Source organism: Callithrix jacchus, chromosome 9, assembly GCF_049354715.1.
Source record: "Callithrix jacchus isolate 240 chromosome 9, calJac240_pri, whole genome shotgun sequence".
NCBI classification, from domain to species: Eukaryota; Metazoa; Chordata; class Mammalia; order Primates; family Cebidae; genus Callithrix; species Callithrix jacchus.
In genome coordinates, this window is record NC_133510.1 from 41,375,763 (window position 1) to 41,395,274 (window position 19,512).

Consider the following 19,512-nt stretch of genomic DNA (forward strand, 5'->3'; position numbering starts at 1 on the left):
GGCCTCTAATGCAGGTACAGCTTTTATCAAAACACCCAACTCCTTTTGAATACTTGGAAAGCCTTCCCTGAAAAAAGTAAGAATACAAAGAAGCCCAGACTGAAAAGACTACAATAAATACCTAATTCTTCAATGCCCAGACATGACAAACACAAATATCCACAAGCATCAAGACCATCCAGAAAAAAATGACCCCACCAAATGAACTAAATATGTCGCCAAAGACCAATCCTGGAGAAAAAATAATGATATGTGACCTTTCAGACAGGGAATTCAAAACAACTGTTTTGAGAAAACTCAGTGAAATTCAAGATAACACAGAGAAGGAATTCAGAATATTGTCAGATAAATTTATCAAAGAGATTGAAATGTAACAAAGAGATTAAAATAATCAAGCAGGAATTCTGGAGTTAAAAATGCAAATGACATACTGAAGAATGCATCAGAGCCTTTTAATAGCAGAATTGATCAAAAAAAAAAAAAGAATTAATGAGCTTGAAGACAACCTATTTGAAAATACATAGAGGAGACAAAAGAAAAAAAGAATAGAAAACAATGAAGCACACCTACCGGATTTAGAAAATAGCCTCAAATGGGCAAATGTGAGTTATTGGCCTGAAAGAACAGGTGGAGAAAGAGATGGGGTAGAAAGCTTATTCAAGGGAGAGGAGAAGATGGCGCTGTAGGAGCAACTCAGGATTTCAGCTCCCAGTGAAAGCACAGAGGGTGAATGGATGCCACATTTCCAGACGGATCTTTATTGCCCACAGACCAGGAGATTCCCAGGTGTAGGAGTCCCATGGGCCACCAATGTGGCTGTTTCGGCTGGCACAGCCATTTGGGCCCATGTGGCTGTTTTGGCCGGTGCCGCAGCACAGCGGCACTCCATACAAAATACACTGGTCTGGTTGCCCTGTTAAACCAGCAATTTGAGATTTGGGAAGGCAGATTAGCACGTTCATCTGATTAAACAGGACTTAAACAGTAAGACAGGCCAGGAGATTCCCAGTCAGCGACGTGGTTTCAGTGAGCGTAGTGGGTTGCTGCACAGAAATCACACAGATCCTGGTGCCCTTTCAGTAGGCGACTGAAACACCTGGGATAGAGTCAACCGTTTAACTTAAAAAAAAGAGCTCGGAGGCAGGAAGCCAGGTGATTAGGCTCGGCGGGTCCCACCCCCACAAAAACAAAGAAAACAGCAATTGGAAATGCTCAGGGTTGAGAGTTTCATGGCAAGCACAGCTGAAACCAGGATGGTGCATCTCTGTGGGGGAGGGGTGTCCACCATTACCAAGACACTACACCCCTATGTAGGTACTCTACCATTGCTGACACAGCCTGCCATTGCTGAGGCAACCCGCCATAACAGAGAGAGTCCACCATTAAAGAGGCGAGGACCATTGCCATGGCAGTTCTAACTACACCCATATAAACAGGACAACAGGGAATTACACACGGCAGCAGGGCAGAGCCCAGAGCAGCTCAGCATAGCCTCGGCAGGCAGGCAGTGACTAGACTGCCTCCTTGCTGGTCAGGATTGTGCAATGGATACTCATAAATAAAGCCCTAACTCCCTGGGACAGAGCACCTGAGGAATAAAAGGGGCTTTATGAGTTCTGCTGCAGCAGACTTAAACGTACCTGCCTAGCAGCCCTGAATGAACAACAGAGCTCACAGCTCAGCACTTGAGCTCCTATAAAGTACAGACTGTCTCCTCAAGCAGCTCCCTGACCCCCATATATCCAAAGAGTCACCTCACAAAGGACTGATCAGACTGATATTTGGCAGGCATCATTCTAGGACAAAGATAGCAGAAGAAAAAACTGGTTGCAACCCTCACTGTTCTGCAGCTGCTACAGGTGTTCCCCAGGCAAGCAGGGCCTGGAATTGACCTCAGCAGTCCTATAGCAGAGGGGCTAGACTGTTAGAAGAAAAACTAAGAAACAGAAATACTTCATCATCAACAATCTGGACGTCCACTCAGAGACCCAACCGGAAAGTCAGCAACTACTCAGATGACAGGTGGATAAAATCCACAATGATAGGATGAAACCAGTGCAAAAAGGAAGAAAAAACCCGAAACCAGAACACCTCGCCTCCTACAAGGGACCACAATCCCTCACCAGCAAGAGAACAAAACGGGACAGAGAATGAGTATGATGAAATGACAGAATCAGACTTCAGAAGGTGGGTAATGAGAAACTTCCATGAGCTAAAAGAACACGTTCTAACTCAATGCAAAGAAACTCAGAACCTTGAAAAAAGATTTGAGGAAATGATAACAAGGATGGACAACTTAGAGAGAAATATGAGTGAATTGATGAAGCTGAAAAACACAACACGAGAACTTCATGAAGCATGCACAAGACTCAACAGCTGAACTGACCAAGCAGAAGAAAGGATATCAGAGGTCAAAGATCAACTCCATGAAATAAAATGAGAAGGCAAGATTAAAGAAAAAATCAAAAAAGGAATGAACAAAGTCTCCAAGAAATGTGGGACTATGTGAAGAGACCTAACCTACGTTTAATAGGTGTACCTGAATGTGACAAAGAGAATGAATCCAAGCTGGAAAATGGTCTTCAGGATATTATCGAGGAAAACTTCCCCAATCTAGAAAGTCAGGCCAGTATTCAAGTCCAGGAAATACAGAGAACACCACAAAGATATTCCGCAAGAAGAGCGACCCTGAGGCACATAATTGTCAGATTCACCAGGGTTGAAATGAAGGAGAAAATGCGAAGGGCCATCAGAAAGAAAGTTTGGGTCACCCACAAAGGGAAGCCCATCAGATTCACAGCAGATCTCTCAGCAGAAACCTTACAAGCCAGAAGAGAGTGGGGGCCAATATTCAACATCCTTAAAGAAAAAAACTTTCAACCCAGAATTTCATATCCAGCCAAACTGAGCTTCATAAGTGAAGGAAAAATAAAATCCTTTGTGAACAAGCAAGTACTCAGAGATTTTGTCACCACCAGGCCTGCTTTACAAGAGTTCCTGAAAGAGGCACTATGCATAGAAAAGAAAAACCAGTACCAGCAACTCCAAGAACATACCAAATGCTAAAGAGCATCAACAAAATAAAGAATCTGCATCGACTAATGGGCAATACAGCCATCTAGCATCGAAATGACAGTATCAAATTCACACATAACAATATTAACCCTAAATGTAAATGGACTAAATGCACCAATCAAAAGACACAGACTGGCAAATTGGATAAAAAGCCAAAACCCATCGGTGTGCTGTATCCAGGAAACACATGTCACATGCAAGGATACACAAAGGCTCAAAATAAAGGGATGGAGGAAGAGTTACCAAGCAAATGAAGGGCAAAAAAAAAAAAAAAGCAGGAGTTGCAATTCTCATCTCTGACAAAATAGACTTTAAAGCAACAAAGATCAAAAGAGACAAAGAAGGACATTACATAATGGTAAAAGGATTGATACAAAAAGAAGAGTTAACGATCCTAAATATATATGGACCCAAGTCAGGAGGACTCAGATATATAAGGCAAGTTCTTAATGACTTACAAAGAGACTTAGACTCCCACACAATAATAGTGGGAGACGTTAACACTCAACTGTCAATATTAGACAGATCAACCAGACAGAAAATCAACAAGGATATCCAGGGCTTGAACTCAGACCTGGAACAAGCAAACCTGATAGACATTTACAGAACTCTCCACCCCAAATCCACAGAATATACATTCTTCTCAGCACCACATCACACCTACTCTAAAATTGACCACATAAATGGAAGTATAGCACTCCTCAGCAAATGCAAAACAACTAAAATCATAACAAACAGTCTCTCACACCACAGTGCAATCAAGTTGGAACTCAGAATTCAGAAACTAACTCAGAGCCGCACAGCTTCATGGAAACTAAACAACTGGCTCTTGAATGTTGACTGGATAAACAATGAAATGAAGGCAGAAATAAAGAAGTTTTTCAAAACCAACGAGAATGAAGATGCAATATGCCAGAACCTCTGGGACACATTTAAAGCAATATCTAGAGGAAAATACATAGCAATAAGTGTCCACATGAGAAGAGTGGAGAGATCCAAAATTGACACCCTATCATAAAAATTGAAAGAGCTAGAGGAGCAAGATCAAAAAAACCCAAAACCTAGCAGAAGACAAGAAATAACTAAGATCAGAGCAGAACTGAAGGAGATAGAGTCAGAAAAAAAACCCTTCAAAAAAATCAGTAAATCCAAGAGCAGGTTTTATGGAAAGAACAACAAAATAGACCACTAGCCAGATTGATTAAAAAGAAAAGAGAGAACAACCAAATAGATGCAATAAAAAACGATAAAGGGGAAATCACCACAGATTCCACAGAAATTCAAACCATCATCAGAGAATATTACAAACAACTCTATGCACATAAACTAGTAAACCTGGAAGAAATGGATAAATTCCTGGACACCTGTGTCCTCCCAAGCCTAAACCAGGAGGAAGCTGAAACTATGAATAGACCAATAACAAGGTCTGAAGTCGAGGCAGCAATTAAGAGCCTACCACACAAATAAAGCCTAGGTCCAGATGGGTTCACAGCCGAATTCTACCAGACACACAAAGAGGAGCTGGTACAATTCCTTTTGAAACTATTTCAAATAATCCAAAAAGAGGGAATCCTTCCTAATTCAGTTTATGAGACAAACATCATCCTGATACCAAAACCCGGCAGAGACTCAACAAGAAAAGAAAACGTCAGGCCAATGTCCATGATGAACATAGACGCAAAAATTTTCAATAAAATACTGGCAAGCCGATTGCAACAGCACATCAAAAAGCTTATCCATCATGATCAAGTAGGATTTATCCTGGGGATGCAAGGCTGGTTCAACATACGTAGGTTATAAATTTAATTCACCACATAAACAGAACCAAAAACAAAAACCACATGATTATCTCAATGGATGCAGAGAAGGCCTTTGACTAAATTCAACAGCTCTTTATGCTAAAAATCCTCAATAAACTTGGTATTAATGGAACGTATCTCAAAATAATAAAAGCTATTTATGACAAACCAACAGCCAATATCATACTGAATGGGCAAAAACTGGAAGCATTTCCTTTGAAATCTGGCACTAGACAAGGATGCCCTCTCTCGCCACTCCTATTCAGTATAGTACTGGAAGTTCTAGCCAGAGCAATCAGGCAAGAAAAAGAAATAAAGGGTATTCAAATAGGAAAGGAGGAAGCCAATTTTTCTCTATTTGCAGAAAACATAATTGTATATCTAGAAGACCCCATCATCTCCGCCCAAAATTTCCTGAAACTGATAAGCAACTTCAGCAAAGTCTCAGGATAAAAAATCAATTGCAAAAATCGCAAGCATTCCTATACACCAATAGCAGACTTAAAGAGAGCCAAATCAAGAATGAACTGCCATTCACAATTGCTACAAAGAGAATAAAATACCTGGGAATACAACTAACAAGCAACTTAAAGGACCTCTACAAGGAGAACTACAAATCACTGCTTAATGAAATAAGAGAGGACACAACCAGATGGAGAAACATTCCATGTTCATAGGAAGAATATGGAAGATATAGGAAGAATCAATATCGTTAAAATGGCCATACTGCCCAAAGTAATTTACAGACTCAATGCTATCCCCATCAAGCTACCAATGACCTTCTTCACAGAACTGGAAAAAAACCACCATGAACTTCATATGGAACCAAAAGAGAGCCCACATAGCCAAGTCAATTCTAAGCAAAAAGAACACAGCAGGAGGCATCACACTACCAGACTTTAAACTATACTACAAGGCTACAGTAATCATAACAGCATGGTACTGGTATGAAAACAGAGATATAGACCAATGGAACAGAACAGAGGCATCGGAGGCAACACAACACGTCTACAACAATGTGATCTTTGACAATCCTGATGAAACAAGCAATGGGAAAAGGATTCCCTGCTTAATAAATGGTGTTGGGAAAACTGGCTAGCCATGTGTAGAAAGCAGAAACTGGACCCCTTCCTGATACCTTACACTAAAATTAACTGCAGATGTATTAAAGACTTAAACATAAGACCTGGCACCATAAAAACCCTAGAAGGAAATCTAGGCAAAACCATTCAGGACATAGGAGTTGGCAAGGACTTCATGACCAAAACACCAAAAGCATTGGCAACAAAAGCCAAAATAGACAAATGGGACCTAATCAAACTCCACAGCTTCTGCACAGCAAAAACAGTCATTAGAGTGAATCAGCAACCAACAGAATGGGAAAAATTTTTTGCAGTTTACCCATCTGACAAAGGACTGATATCCAGAATTTACAAAGAACTCAAACAGATTTACAAGAAAAAATCAAACAAGCCCATTCAAAAATGGGCAAAGGATATAAAAAGACACTTTAGAAAAGAAGACATACATGAAGCCATTAAACATATGAAAAAATGCTCATCATCACTGGTCATTAGAGAGATGCAAATCAAAACTACATTGAGATACCATCTCATGCCAGTTAGAATGGTGATCATTAAAAAATCTGGAGACAGCAGATGCTGGAGAGGATGTGGTGAAATAGAAACACTTTTACACTGCTGGTGGGAATGTAAATTAGTTCAACCATTGTGGAAGACAGTGTGGAGATTCCTCAAGTCCCTAGAAATAGAAATTCCATTTGACCCAGCAATCTCATTACTGGGTATATATCTGAAGGACTATAAATCATTCTCCTATAAGGACACATGCACACGAATGTTCATTGCAGCACTGTTTACAATAGCAAAGACCTGGAACCAACCCAAATGCCCATCGGTGATAGACTGGACTGGGAAAATGTGGCACATATACACCATGGAATATTATGCAGCAATCAGAAATGATGAGGTTCGTGTCCTTTGTAGGGACATGGAGGAATCTGGAGAACATCATTCTCAGCAAACTGCCACAAGAACAGAAAATGAAATACTGCATGTTCTCACTCATAGGCGGGTGATGAACAATGAGAACACATGGTCACAGGGAGGAGAGCACTACACACTGGGGTCTATTGGGGGGAATGGGGGAGGGACAGTGGGGGTGGGGCACTGGGGATGGATAGCATGGGGAGAAATGCCAGATGTGGCTGAAGGGGAGAAAGGCAGCAAATCACACAGCCATGTTTGTACCTATGCAACTATCTTGCATGTTCTGCACATGTACCCCAAACCTAAAATGCAATAAAAAGAAATAAATAAATAAAAAGAGAAAGCTTATTCAAAGGGATAGTAGCAAGAGCTTCCCAGACCTACAGAAAGACATCAATATTCAAGTACAAGAAGATTATGGAACACCAAGCAGATTTAACCCAAGGAAGACCACCTCGAGACATTTAATAATCAAACTCACAAAGGTCAAGAATAAAGAAAGGATCCTAAATGCAGCAAGAGATAGACCCATATATTAGGTCACAAAACAAGTATTAAAACATTCAAAAAATAAAGTAATAGCAAGCATTTTTTCTGACCACAGTGTAATAATACTTGAAATTAATAGCAAGAGGAGTTTTGGAAACTGTACAAACATATGAAAATTAGACAGTATGCTTGTAAATGAGCTGTAGGTCAGTGAAGACGTTCAGAAGAAAATTGAAAGAAAAGTGGAAAAAATTGATAATGGAAATTCAATATAGTAAAACCTCTGAGATACAGTGAAAGCAGTAATAAGAGGGAAATTTATAGCTATAAGTGCCACATTAAAAAAGAAAAAAAGTGCTTCAAATAAACAACCTTGCAATGCACCTTAAGCAACCGGAAAAGCAAGAGTAAAACAAATGCAAAATTAGTAGAAGAAAAGAAATAATAAAAATCAGAGAATAAATAAATTTCAAATAAATATAACAATTTAAAAAATTAACGAAGTTTGTGTTTTAAAAAGATAAAATTGGCAAAACTATAGCTAGACTAATGAAGAGAAGAAAGAGAGAAGACCCAAATATATAAATTCAGAGACAAAAAAGGAGGCATTACAACCAAAACCACAGACATTCAAAGGATTATTAGCAGCTGCTATGAACAACTATTTGCCAATACATTAGAAAATTTACAAGAAATGGATAAATCCCTAGACACATACAACCTCCCAACATTGAACCACAAAGAAATCCAAAACCTAAACAGGCCAACAACAAGTAAGGAGTTTGAAGCCATAATAAAACATCTTCCAGGAAAGAAAAGGTTAGTACCTGATGGCTTCACACTGCTGAATTCTACCAAACATTTAAAAAGCTTCTAATACCAATTCTAATCAAAGTATTCCCAAAAATAGAGGAGGAGAGACTACCTCAAAACTCATTCTACAAGGCCAGTATTACCCTGACAACAAAACTAGAAAAAGACACATCAAGGAAAAATAACAACAACAACAAATCATAGGCCAACCACTGATTAATGTTGATGCAAAAATCCTCAACAAAATATTAGCAAACTGAATTTAACTACACATTAAGATTATTCAACATGACCAAGTGAGATTTATCCCAGGGAACAAGAATGGTTCAACATCTGCAAATCAATTAATGATGCATATCATATAAACAGAATGAAGGACAAAACCCATATGACCATTTCAATTGAGGCTGAAATAGCTTTTGATAAACTTCATCATTTTTCATAGTAAAAACCCTTAACAAACTGAGTATAGGAGGAACATACCTCAATATAATAAAAGCCATATTCAAGAGACACATAGCTAGTATCATACTGAATGGAAAAAAAGTCTTTCCTCTAAGATCAAGAACACTATCTTCACCACTGTTATTCAACGTAGTAATAAAGGACATCCAAATTGGAAGGAACAAAGTCAAATTAGACTTTTTGGCAGATGATGTAATCTCATCCTTGGAAAAACCTAAAGACTCTGCCAGAAAACTTTTAGAACAGATAAATTCATTGAAGTTGCAGGATACCAAATCATCATACAAAAATCAGTAGCATTTTTATATGCCAACAATGAACCATTTGATGAAGAAATCAAGAAAGTAATTCCATTTATGATAGCTACAAATAAAATGAAATACCTAGGAATTAAGGTAAACCAAAAAAAGTGAAAGACCTCTACAATGAAAACTATAAAACATTTATGTAAGAAATTATGGAAGACACAAAAAATGGAAACATGTTTCATGTTCATGGATTGGAAGAATCAATATTTTAAGATGTTTATGTTACCAAAAGAAGTCTACAGATTTAATGCAATCTCTATCAAGATACTAATGCATCCTTCACAGAAATATAAAAAACAATTCTAAAATGTATATGGGACCACAAAAGGCCCAGAATAGCCAGAACTATTCTATGCAAAAGGAACAAAACTGAAGGAGTCACATTATCTGACTTCAATTTACACTACAATGCTATAGTAACCAAAGTGACATGATACTAGCATAAAAACAGACACATAGATCAGTGGAATAGAAAACACAGAGATAAATCTATATGCCCATAGTGAACTCATTTTTGACAAAGGTGTCAAGAACATACTTGGAGAAAGGACAGTCTCTTCTATAAATGTTGCTGGGAAAACTGGATTTCACTATGCAGAGGAATGAAACTAGACCTCTACCTCTCACCATTTGTAAAACTCAAATCAAGATGAAAATCAAATCAAAGTCATGAACTTACGAAACTACTAAAATAAAACATTAAGGGAAACTCTCCAGGACATTGGTCTGGGCAAAGATTTCTCAAGTAATACCCCACAAGCACAGTCAACCAAAGCAAAAATGGACATTTGGGATCACATCAAGTTAAAAACCTTCACAGCAAAGGAAACAATCAACAAAGTGAAGAGATACTTAAGAATGGGGGGAAATATTTGCAAATTACCCATCTGGCAAAGGATTCATAACCAGAATGTATAAGGAGCTCCAACAACTCTACAGGAAAAAATCTAATAATCCAATCAGAAGTGGGCAAAAGATCTGAATAGACATTTCTCTAAAGAAGAAATATGAATGGCAATCAGGGATATAAAAAGGTGTTCAACATCATTGATCACTAGAGAAATGAAATCAAAACTACAATGAGATATGTTCTCATCCAGTTAAAATGGCTTTTATTTAAGGGTCAGGCAATAACAAATGCTAGCAAAATTGTGGAGAAAAGGGAACCCTCATACACTGTTGGTGGGAATATAAATTTGTACAATCACTATGAAGAACAATTTGGAGGTTCCTCAAAAAACTAATAATAGAGCTACCATATGATCCAGCAATCCCGCTCGTAGTCATATACTCAAAAGAAAGGAAATTAGTATATCAAAGAGATATCTGTACTCCGATGTATATTGCAGCACTATTCACAGTGTCCAAGACTTGGAAGCAGCCTAAATGTCTATCAACAGATGAACAGACAAATCAAATATGGTAATTATATACAATGGAGTACTATTCATCCATAAAAAAGAATGAGAGTGTGTCATTTGCAACAACACAGATGGAACTGGAGGTCATTATATTAAGTAAAATAAGTCAGACAAAGAAAAACAAACTTCACATGTTCTCACTTATTTGTGGGAGCTAAAAATTTAAATAATTGAAGTAATGGAGATAGAGAGTAGAAAGATGGTTACCAGAGGCTGAGAAGGGTAGTGAAGAGTGGAGACGAAGGGAAGATTGCTAATGGTACAAAAAAATAGAACGAGTGGGCCAGGTGTGGTGGCTTATGCCTATAATTCCAGCACTTTGGGAGGCTAAGGTGGGTGGATCATCTGAGGTCAGGAGTTCAAGACCAGTCTGACCAACATGGTGAAACCCTGTCTCTACTAAAAATACAAAAACAAAAAACAAACAAACAAAATAGCTGGGTGTGGTTGCTCATGCCTGTAATCCTAGCTACTTGGGAGGCTGAGATAGGAAAATCACTTGAATCCAGGAGGTGGAGGTTGCAGTGAGCGGAGATCACACCATTGCACTCCAGCCTGGGAAACAGGAGCAAAAATGTGTCTCAAAAAAAGAAAAATGGAATGAATAAGACCTAGTATTTGCTAGCACAACAGGATGACTGATATGATTTGATTCTCTGTCCCCACCCAAATCTCATGTTGAAATGTGATCCTCAGTGCTAGAACTGGGGCATGGTTGGAGGTGATTGGATCATGGGGGTACTTTCTCATGATTTAACACCATCCCTTCTTAGTGCTGTTGTTGCAGTAGTGAGTTCTCATGAGATCTAATTATTTAAAAGTGTATGGCACCTGCCCCTCTCTCTTGCTTCTACTCCAGCCATGTGATGTATTTGCTCCCCCTTCACTTTCTGCCATGATTGTAAGTTTCCTGAGGACTCCCGAAAAGCTGAGCAAAGACCTGCAAAACCATGAGCCAATTAAAACTCTTTTCTTTAAATACTACTCAGTTTCAGGTATTTCTTTATAGTAGTGCAAAATGGACTAATACAGAAACTTGCTACTAGGAGTGGGGCATTGCTATAAAGATGCCTGAAAATGTAGAAGTGACTTTGAAACTGTGTAACAGGCAGAGGTTGAAAGAAGGCGGTGGCCTCAGAAGATAGAAAGATGAGGGAAAATTTGGAACTTCCTACAGAGAAAAGTCGCAGGCACTCAATGCCAGCCCTTGAGAGCAACTGCAGGGGCTGTACCCTGGAAAGCCACAGAGGCAGAGTTTCTCAAGACTTTGAGAGCCACCCTGTTGCACCTGTATACCTTGAATGTGAGACACTGAGTTAAAAGAACATTATTTTGCAGTTTCAAGAGTTAATAACTGCCCTGCTGGGTTTTGGACTTGCATAGGCCCTATAGCTCCTTTCTTATAGCCCATTTCTCCCTTTTGGAATGGCAATGCCATTCCCCAATTGTATTTTGAGAACAAGTAACTTGTTTTTCATTTAACAGGCTCATAGGTGAAAGGGAATTGCCTTGTCTCAGATGACTTGGGACTTTTGTTTTAAGGCTAGAATAAGTTAAGACTTTGGGAGACTGTCGGAAAGGCATGATTGTATTTTGGAATATAAGACAATCATGAGATAGGAGCCAGGGGCAGAATGGGGTTTTGTGTCCCCACTAAATCTCAATTAAATTCTAATACCCAGTGTTGGAGTGGAGTCCGGATGGGTTGATTGCATCACGGTGGTGAAATTCTCATGAATGGGTTAGCACCATTCCCATGGTGCTGTTCTCAAGATGGTAAGTGACTTATCATGAGATCTAGTTGTTTAAAAGTGTGCTTCCACTTTGTCTTCCACCATGAGTAAAAGCTTCCTGAGGCCTCCTCAGAAGCAGAGGCTGCTGTGCTTTCTGGATATCATGTGGAACAATAAAGCTCTTTGTTGTTCCTTGAACAATTAAATTATTCCAAAAGATATGCAGGAAGCTTCCGCTTTGCTTTCTGCCATGAGTAAAAGCTTCCTAAGTCCTCCTCAGAAGCAGACTTTGACATGTTTTTTGTATATCCTCTAAGCCAATTAACCCTCTTTTCTTTCCTTTATTTTTATTTTTATTTTTTATTGCATTTTAGGTTTTGGGGTACATGTGCAGAGAATGCAATACAGTTGCATAGGTACACACATGGCAGTGTGTTTTGTTTGCTTTCTCCCCTTCACCCATATTTGGCATTTCTCCCCAGGCTATCCCTTCCCACCTCCCCCTCCCACTGGCCCTCCCCTTTTCCCCCCAATGGACCCCAGTGTTTAGTACTCCCCTCTCTGTGTCCATGTGTTCTCATTTTTCATCACCCACCTATGAGTGAGAATATGCGGTGTTTCATTTTCTGTTCTTGTGTCAGTTTGCTGAGAATGATGTTCTCCAGATTCATCTATGTCCCTACAAATGACACAAACTCATATTTTCTGATTGCTGCATAATATTCCATGGTGTATATGTGCCACATTTTCCCAATCCAGTCTATCATCAATGGGCGTTTGGGTTGATTCCAGGTCTTTGCTATTGTAAACAGTGCTGCAATGAACATTCGTGTGCATGTGTCCTTATAGTAGAACGATTTATAGTCTTTTGGATATATACCCAGTAATGGGATTGCTGGGTCAAATGGAATTTCTATTTCTAGGGACTTGAGGAATCTCCACACTGTCTTCCACAATGGTTGAACTAATTTACACTCTCACCAACAGTGTAAAAGTGTTCCTTTTTCTCCACATCCTCTCCAGCATCTGTTGTCTCCAGATTTTTAATGATCACCATTCTAACTGGCGTGAGATGGTACCTCAATGTGGTTTTGATTTGCATCTCTCTGATGACCAGTGACGATGAGCATTTTTTTTATATGATTGTTGACCTCATATATGTCTTCTTTGTAAAGTGTCTGTTCATATCCTTTGCCCAATTTCGAATGGGCTTGTTTGTTTTTTTCTTGTAAATCTGTTTGAGTTCTTTGTAAATTCTGGATATCAGTCCTTTGTCAGATGGGTAAACTGCAAAAATTTTTTCCCATTCTGTTGGTTGCCGATTCACCCTAGAGACTGTTTCTTTTGCTGTGCAGAAGCTGTGGAGTTTGATTAGGTCCCATTTGTCTATTTTGGCTTTTGTTGCCAATGCTTTTGGTGTTTCGGTCATGAAGTCTTTGCCTGCTCCTATGTTCTGGATGGTTTTGCCTAGATTTCCTTCTAGGGTTTTTATGGTGCCAGGTCTTATGTTTAAGTCTTTAATCCATCTCGAGTTAATTTTGGTGTAAGGTGTTAGGAAGGGGTCCAGTTTCTGCTTTCTGCACATGGCTAGCCAGTTTTCCCAGCACCATTTGTTGAACAGTGAATCTTTTCCCCATTGCTTGTTTTTGTCGGGTTTATCAAAGATTGTATGGTTGTAGATAGGTTGTGTTGCCTCTGATGCCTCTGTTCTGTTCCATTGGTCTATATCTCTGTTTTGGTACCAGTACCATGCTGTTTTGATTACTGTAGCCTTGTAGTATAGTTTGAAATCCGGTAGTGTGATGCCCTCCACTGTGTTCTTTTTGCTTAGAATTGACTTGGCGATGCGGGCTCTCTTTTGGTTCCATATGAAGTTCATGGTGGTTTTTTCCAGTTCTGTGAAGAAAGTCAATGGTAGCTTGATGGGTATAGCATTGATTCTGTAAATTACTTTGGGCAGTATAGCCATTTTCACGATATTAATTCTTTCTAACCATGAACATGGAATGTTTCTCTATCTGTTTGTGTCCTCTCTGATTTCATTGAGCAGTGGTTTGTAGTTTTACTTGAAGAGGTCTCTTACGTTCCTTGTTAGTTGTATTCCTAGGTATTTTATTCTTTTTGTAGCAATTGTGAATGGCAGTTTGTTCTTGATTTGGCTTTCTTTAAGTCTGTTATTGGTGTAGAGGAACGCTTGTGATTTTTGCACATTGATTTTATATCCTGAGACTTTGCTGAAGTTGCTTATCAGTTTCAGGAGTTTTTGGGCTGAGGCGATGGGGTCTTCTAGGTATACTATCATGTTGTCTGCAAATAGAGACAATTTGGCTTCCACCTTTTTTATTTGAATACCCTTTATTTCTTTTTCTTGCCTGATTGCTCTGGCTAGAACTTCCAGTACTATATTGAATAGGAGTGGTGACAGAGGGCATCCTTGTCTAGTGTCGGATTTCAAAGGGAATGCTTCCAGTTTTTCCCAGTAAGTATGATATTGGCTGTTGGTTTGTCATAAAAAGCTTTTATTACTTTGAGATACGTTCCATTGATACCGAGTTTATTGAGGGTTTTTAGCCTAAAAGGCTGTTGAATTCTGTCAAATACCTTCTCTGCGTCAATTGAGATAATCATGTGGTTTTTGTATTTGGTTCTGTTTATGTGGTGAATTACGTTGATAGACTTGCGTATGTTGAACCAGCCTTGCATCCCCAGGATGAATCCTACTTGATCATGATGAATAAGTTTTTTGATTTGCTGTGGCAATCGGCTTGCCAATATTTTATTGAAGATTTTTGCATCTATGTGCATCATGGATATTGGCCTGAAGCTTTCTTTCTTGTTGGGTCTCTGCCGGGTTTTGGTATCAGGATGATATTGGTCTCATAGAATGATTTGGGAAGGATTCCTTCTTTTTGGATTATTTGGAATAGTTTCAGAAGAAATGGTACCAGCTCCTCTTTGTGTGTCTGGTAGAATTCAGCTGTGAACCCGTCTGGACCTGGGCTTTTTTTGTGTGGTAAGCTCTTAATTGCTGCCTCGACTTCTGCCCTTGTTATTGGTCTATTCATAGTTTTGGCTTCCTCCTGGTTTAGGCTTGGGAGGACACAGGAGTCCAGGATTTTTTCCATTTTTTCCAGGTTTACTAGTTTATGTGCATGGAGTTGTTTATAATATTCTCTGATGATGGTATGAATTTCTGTGAAATCTGTGGTGATTTCCCCTTTATCATTTTTTATTTGGTTGTTCTCTCTTTTCTTTTTAATCATCCTGGCTAGTGGTCTGTCTATTTTGTTGATCTTTTCAAAAAACCAGCTCTTGGATTTATTGATTTTTTGGAGGGTTTTTCGTGTCTCAATCTCCTTCAGTTCAGCTCTGATCTTAGTTATTTCTTGTCTTCTGCTGGGTTTTCAGTTTTTTTGATCTTGCTCCTCTAGCTCTTTCAATTTTGACGATAGGGTGTCATTTTTGCATCTCTCTATTCTTCTTATATGGGCACTTATTGCTATATACTTTCCTCTAGAGACTGCTTTAAATGTGTCCCAGAGATTCTGGCATGTTGTGTCTTTGTTCTCATTGGTTTCGAAGAACTTCTTTATTTCTTCCTTCATTTTGTTGTTTATACAGTCAACATTCAAGAGCCAGTTTTTCAGTTTCCATGAAGCTGTGTGGTTCTGGGTTGGTTTCTGTATTCTGAGTTCTAACTTGATTGCACTATGGTCTGAGAGCCTGTTTGTTATGATTTCAGTTGTTTTGCATTTGCTGAGCAGTGCTTTACTTCCAATTATGTGGTCAATTTTTGAGTAGGTGTGATGTGGTGCTGAGAAGAATGTATATTCTGTGGATTTGGGGTGGAGAGTTCTGTAAATATCTATCAGGTTTGCTTGCTCCAGGTCTGAGTTCAAGCCCTGGATATCCTTGTTGATTTTCTGTCTGGTTGATCTGTCTAATATTGACAGTGGTGTGTTAAAGTCTCCCACTATTATTGTGTGGGAGTCTAAGTCCTTTTGTAAGTCATTAAGAACTTGCCTTATGTATCTGGGTGCTCCTGCATTGGGTCCATATATGTTTAGGATTGTTAGCTTTTCTTGTTGTATCGATCCTTTTACCATTATGTAATGGCCTTCTTTGTCTTTTTTGATCTTTGTTGCTTTAAAGTCTATTTTATCAGAGATGAGAATTGCAACTCCTGCTTTTTTTTTGCTCTCCATTTGCTTGGTAAATCTTCTTCCATCGTTTTATTTTGAGCCCTTGTGTATCCTTGCATGTGAGATGGGTTTCCTGGATACAGCACACTGATGGGTTTTGGATTTTTATCCAATTTGCCAGTCTTTGTCTTTTGATTGGTGCATTTAGTTCATTTACATTTAGGGTTAATCTTGTAATGTGTGAATTTGATACTGCCATTTCGATGCTAGCTGGCTGTTTTGCCTGTTAGTTGTTGTAGATTCTTCATTTTGTTGATGCTCTTTAGCGTTTAGTATGATTTTGGAATGGCTGGTACTGGTTATTCCTTTCTATGTGTAGTGCCTCTTTCAGGAGCTCTCGTAAAGCAGGCCTGGTGGTGACAAAATCTCTGAGTACTTGCTTGTTCACAAAGGATTTTATTTTTCCTTCACTTATGAAGCTCAGTTTGGCTGGATATGAAATTCTGGGTTGAAAGTTATTTTCTTTAAGGATGTTGAATATTGGCCCCCACTCTCTTCTGGCTTGTAGAGTTTCTGCTGAGAGATCTTCTGTGAGTCTGATGGGCTTCCCTTTGTGGATGACCCGACCTTTCTCTTTGGCTGCCCTTAGTATTTTCTCCTTTATTTCTACCTTGTTGACTCTGACGATTATGTGCCTTGGGGTTGCTCTTTTTGCAGAATATCTTTGTGGTGTTCGCTGCATTTCCTGTAATTGAGTGTTGGCCTGTCTTGCTAGGTGGGGGAAATTTTCCTGGATAATATCCTGAAGAGTATTTTCCAGCTGGGATTCATTCTCTTTGTCACATTCTGGTACACCTATCATACATAGGTTAGGTCTCTTCACATAGTCCCACATTTCTTGGAGACTTTGTTCATTCCTTTTTGTGCTTTTTTTCTCTGATCTTGCTTTCTCATTTTATTTCATTGAGTTGATCTTCGACTTCTGATATTCTTTCTTCTGCTTGGTCAATTCGGCTATTGAAACTTGTGCATGCTTCACGAAGTTCTCGTATTGTGTTTTTCAGCTCCTTTAATTCATTCATATTCCTCTCTAAGTTATCCATTCTTGTTATCATTTTCTCAAATCTTTTTTCATATCTTTTTTCAAGGTTCTTAGTTTCTTTGCATTGATTTAAAACATGTTCTTTTAGCTCACAAAAGTTTCTCATTATCCACCTTCTGAAGTCTAATTCAGTCCTTTTGTCACAGTCATTCTCCGTCCAGCTTTGTTCCCTTGCTGGTGAGGAGTTTTGGTGCTTTCTAGGAGGCGAGGTGTTCTGGTTTCGGGTGTTTTCCTCCTTTTTGCGCTGGTTTCTTCCCATCTTTCTGGATTTTATCCACCTGTCATCTGAGTAGTTGCTGACTTTTCGATTGGGTCTCTGAATGGACACCCAGATTGTTGATGTTGAAGTATTTCTGTTACTTGGTCTTCCTTCTACCAGTCTAGCCCCTTCGCTGTATGACTGCTGAGGTCCACTCCAGGCCCTGCTTGTCTGGGGTGCACCTATAGCATCTGCAGAACAGTGAGGGGTGCTACCAGTTTCTTTTTCTGCTATCTTTGTCCTAGAATGATGCCTGCCAAATGTCAGTCTTTTGGATATAGAGGAGTCAGGGAGCTACTTGAGGAGACAGTCTGTACTTTATAGGAGCTCAGTTGCTGAGCTGTGAGCTCTATTGTTCATTCAGGGCTGTTAGGCTGCTACGTTTAATTCTGCTGCAACAGAACTCATAAAAAAACCTTTTTTTTTTCCCAGCTGCTCTTTCTGAAGGGGTTGGGGCTTTATTTTTGAGTGTCCGCTGTGCTGTCTTGCCCAGCTAGGAGGCAGTCTAGTCACTATTTGCCTGCCGAGGCTCTGCCCTGCTGGCGTGAGATTCGCCCTGTTGCTGCAGGCTCTGCCCTTCTGCTGCGGTCTCTGCCCTGCTGCCACGGGCTATGCCCTGTGGCGGAGTCTCTCTGTTGTACCGGGTTGCCTCGGCAATGGTAGGCTGCGTCAGCAATGGGCGTGTACCTCAGTAGGGGCTGATTGCCTCGGTAATGGTGGACGCCCCTTCCCCATGGACCTGCCCTTTAAGGGTATCTCCTCACCAGGAGTGTTTGAAATCGTCGTTTTGTTTGTCGCACTGCGCTACCCCAAATGCTGTGTCCCTGGGATTTCCTGGGCTGGCTCACTGTCCAAGTCCCGTTCAGTCTCAAGTTCAGCCCTCTCAGGTCTCAGTTTGCCAGTTCAACAGGGCACCCGTAACGTGCACTTTTTTATGGAGTGCTGTGGAGGGCCTCTGCGCTCTGGCGTGGGCCGCAGCCACATCGGCAGCCAGCTACACCAGCCAAAACCTCTGCCTGGCATCCCGTGTCTCTTTTATACCTGGGAATTTCCCCGTTCTGTGGGCAACTAAGATCCATCTGGAAATGCGTCCCCGACTCACCCTTGCTGCGCATCCAGCGAGAGCTTCAATCCTGGGTTGTTCTCCCCTCCCTTTTTTTTTGAGAGGGAGTCTTGCTCTGTCACTCAGGTTGGAGTGCAGTGATGTGATCTTGGCTCACTGAAATCTCCACCTTTCAGGTTCAAGAAATTATCCTGCCTCAGCCTCCAGAGTAGCTGGGATTACAGGCGTGCACCATCACACCCAGCTAATTTTTGTGTTTATAGTAGAGAAGTGTTTTCAACATGCTGCCCAGGCTGGTCTTGAACTCCTGACCTCATGCAATCTGCCCACCTTGGCCTTCCAAAGTGATGGGATTATAGGCATAAGCCACCACGTCCAGCCCCTCTTTTCTTTATCAATTATCCAGTTTCCAGTATTTCTTTATAACAGTGTGAGAATGGACTAATAAAGTGACTATAGTCAAAATAATTTAATTGTAAGCTTTAAAACAATTAAAACAATATAATTGGATTGGGCCAGGCATAGTGGCTCACGCCTGTAATCCCAGCACTTTGGGAGGCCAAGGCAGGTGGAAGACCTGAGGTCAGGAGTTTGAAACCAGCCAGGCCAACATGGTGAAACCCTGTCTCTACTAATAATACAGAAATTAACTAGGCATGGTGGCGTTTGCCTGTAATCCCAGCTACTTGGGAGGCGAGGCAGGAGGATCACTGGAACCTCAGAGGTAAAGGTTGCAGCTAGCCAAGATGGCGCCACTTCACTCCAGCCTGGGTGACAAAGCAAGACTTCATCTCAAAAAAAAAAAAAAGAATATAATTGGATTGTTTGTTATGC

General features: G+C 40.0%; 1 long non-coding RNA gene across 1 annotated transcript in view; it reads left to right on the forward strand.

Moving 5' to 3' along the window:
• The window catches only part of LOC144577713 (uncharacterized), a 63,647-nt gene that overhangs the window by 25,247 nt on the left and 18,888 nt on the right, over positions 1-19,512 (forward strand). The window lies entirely within an intron of this gene.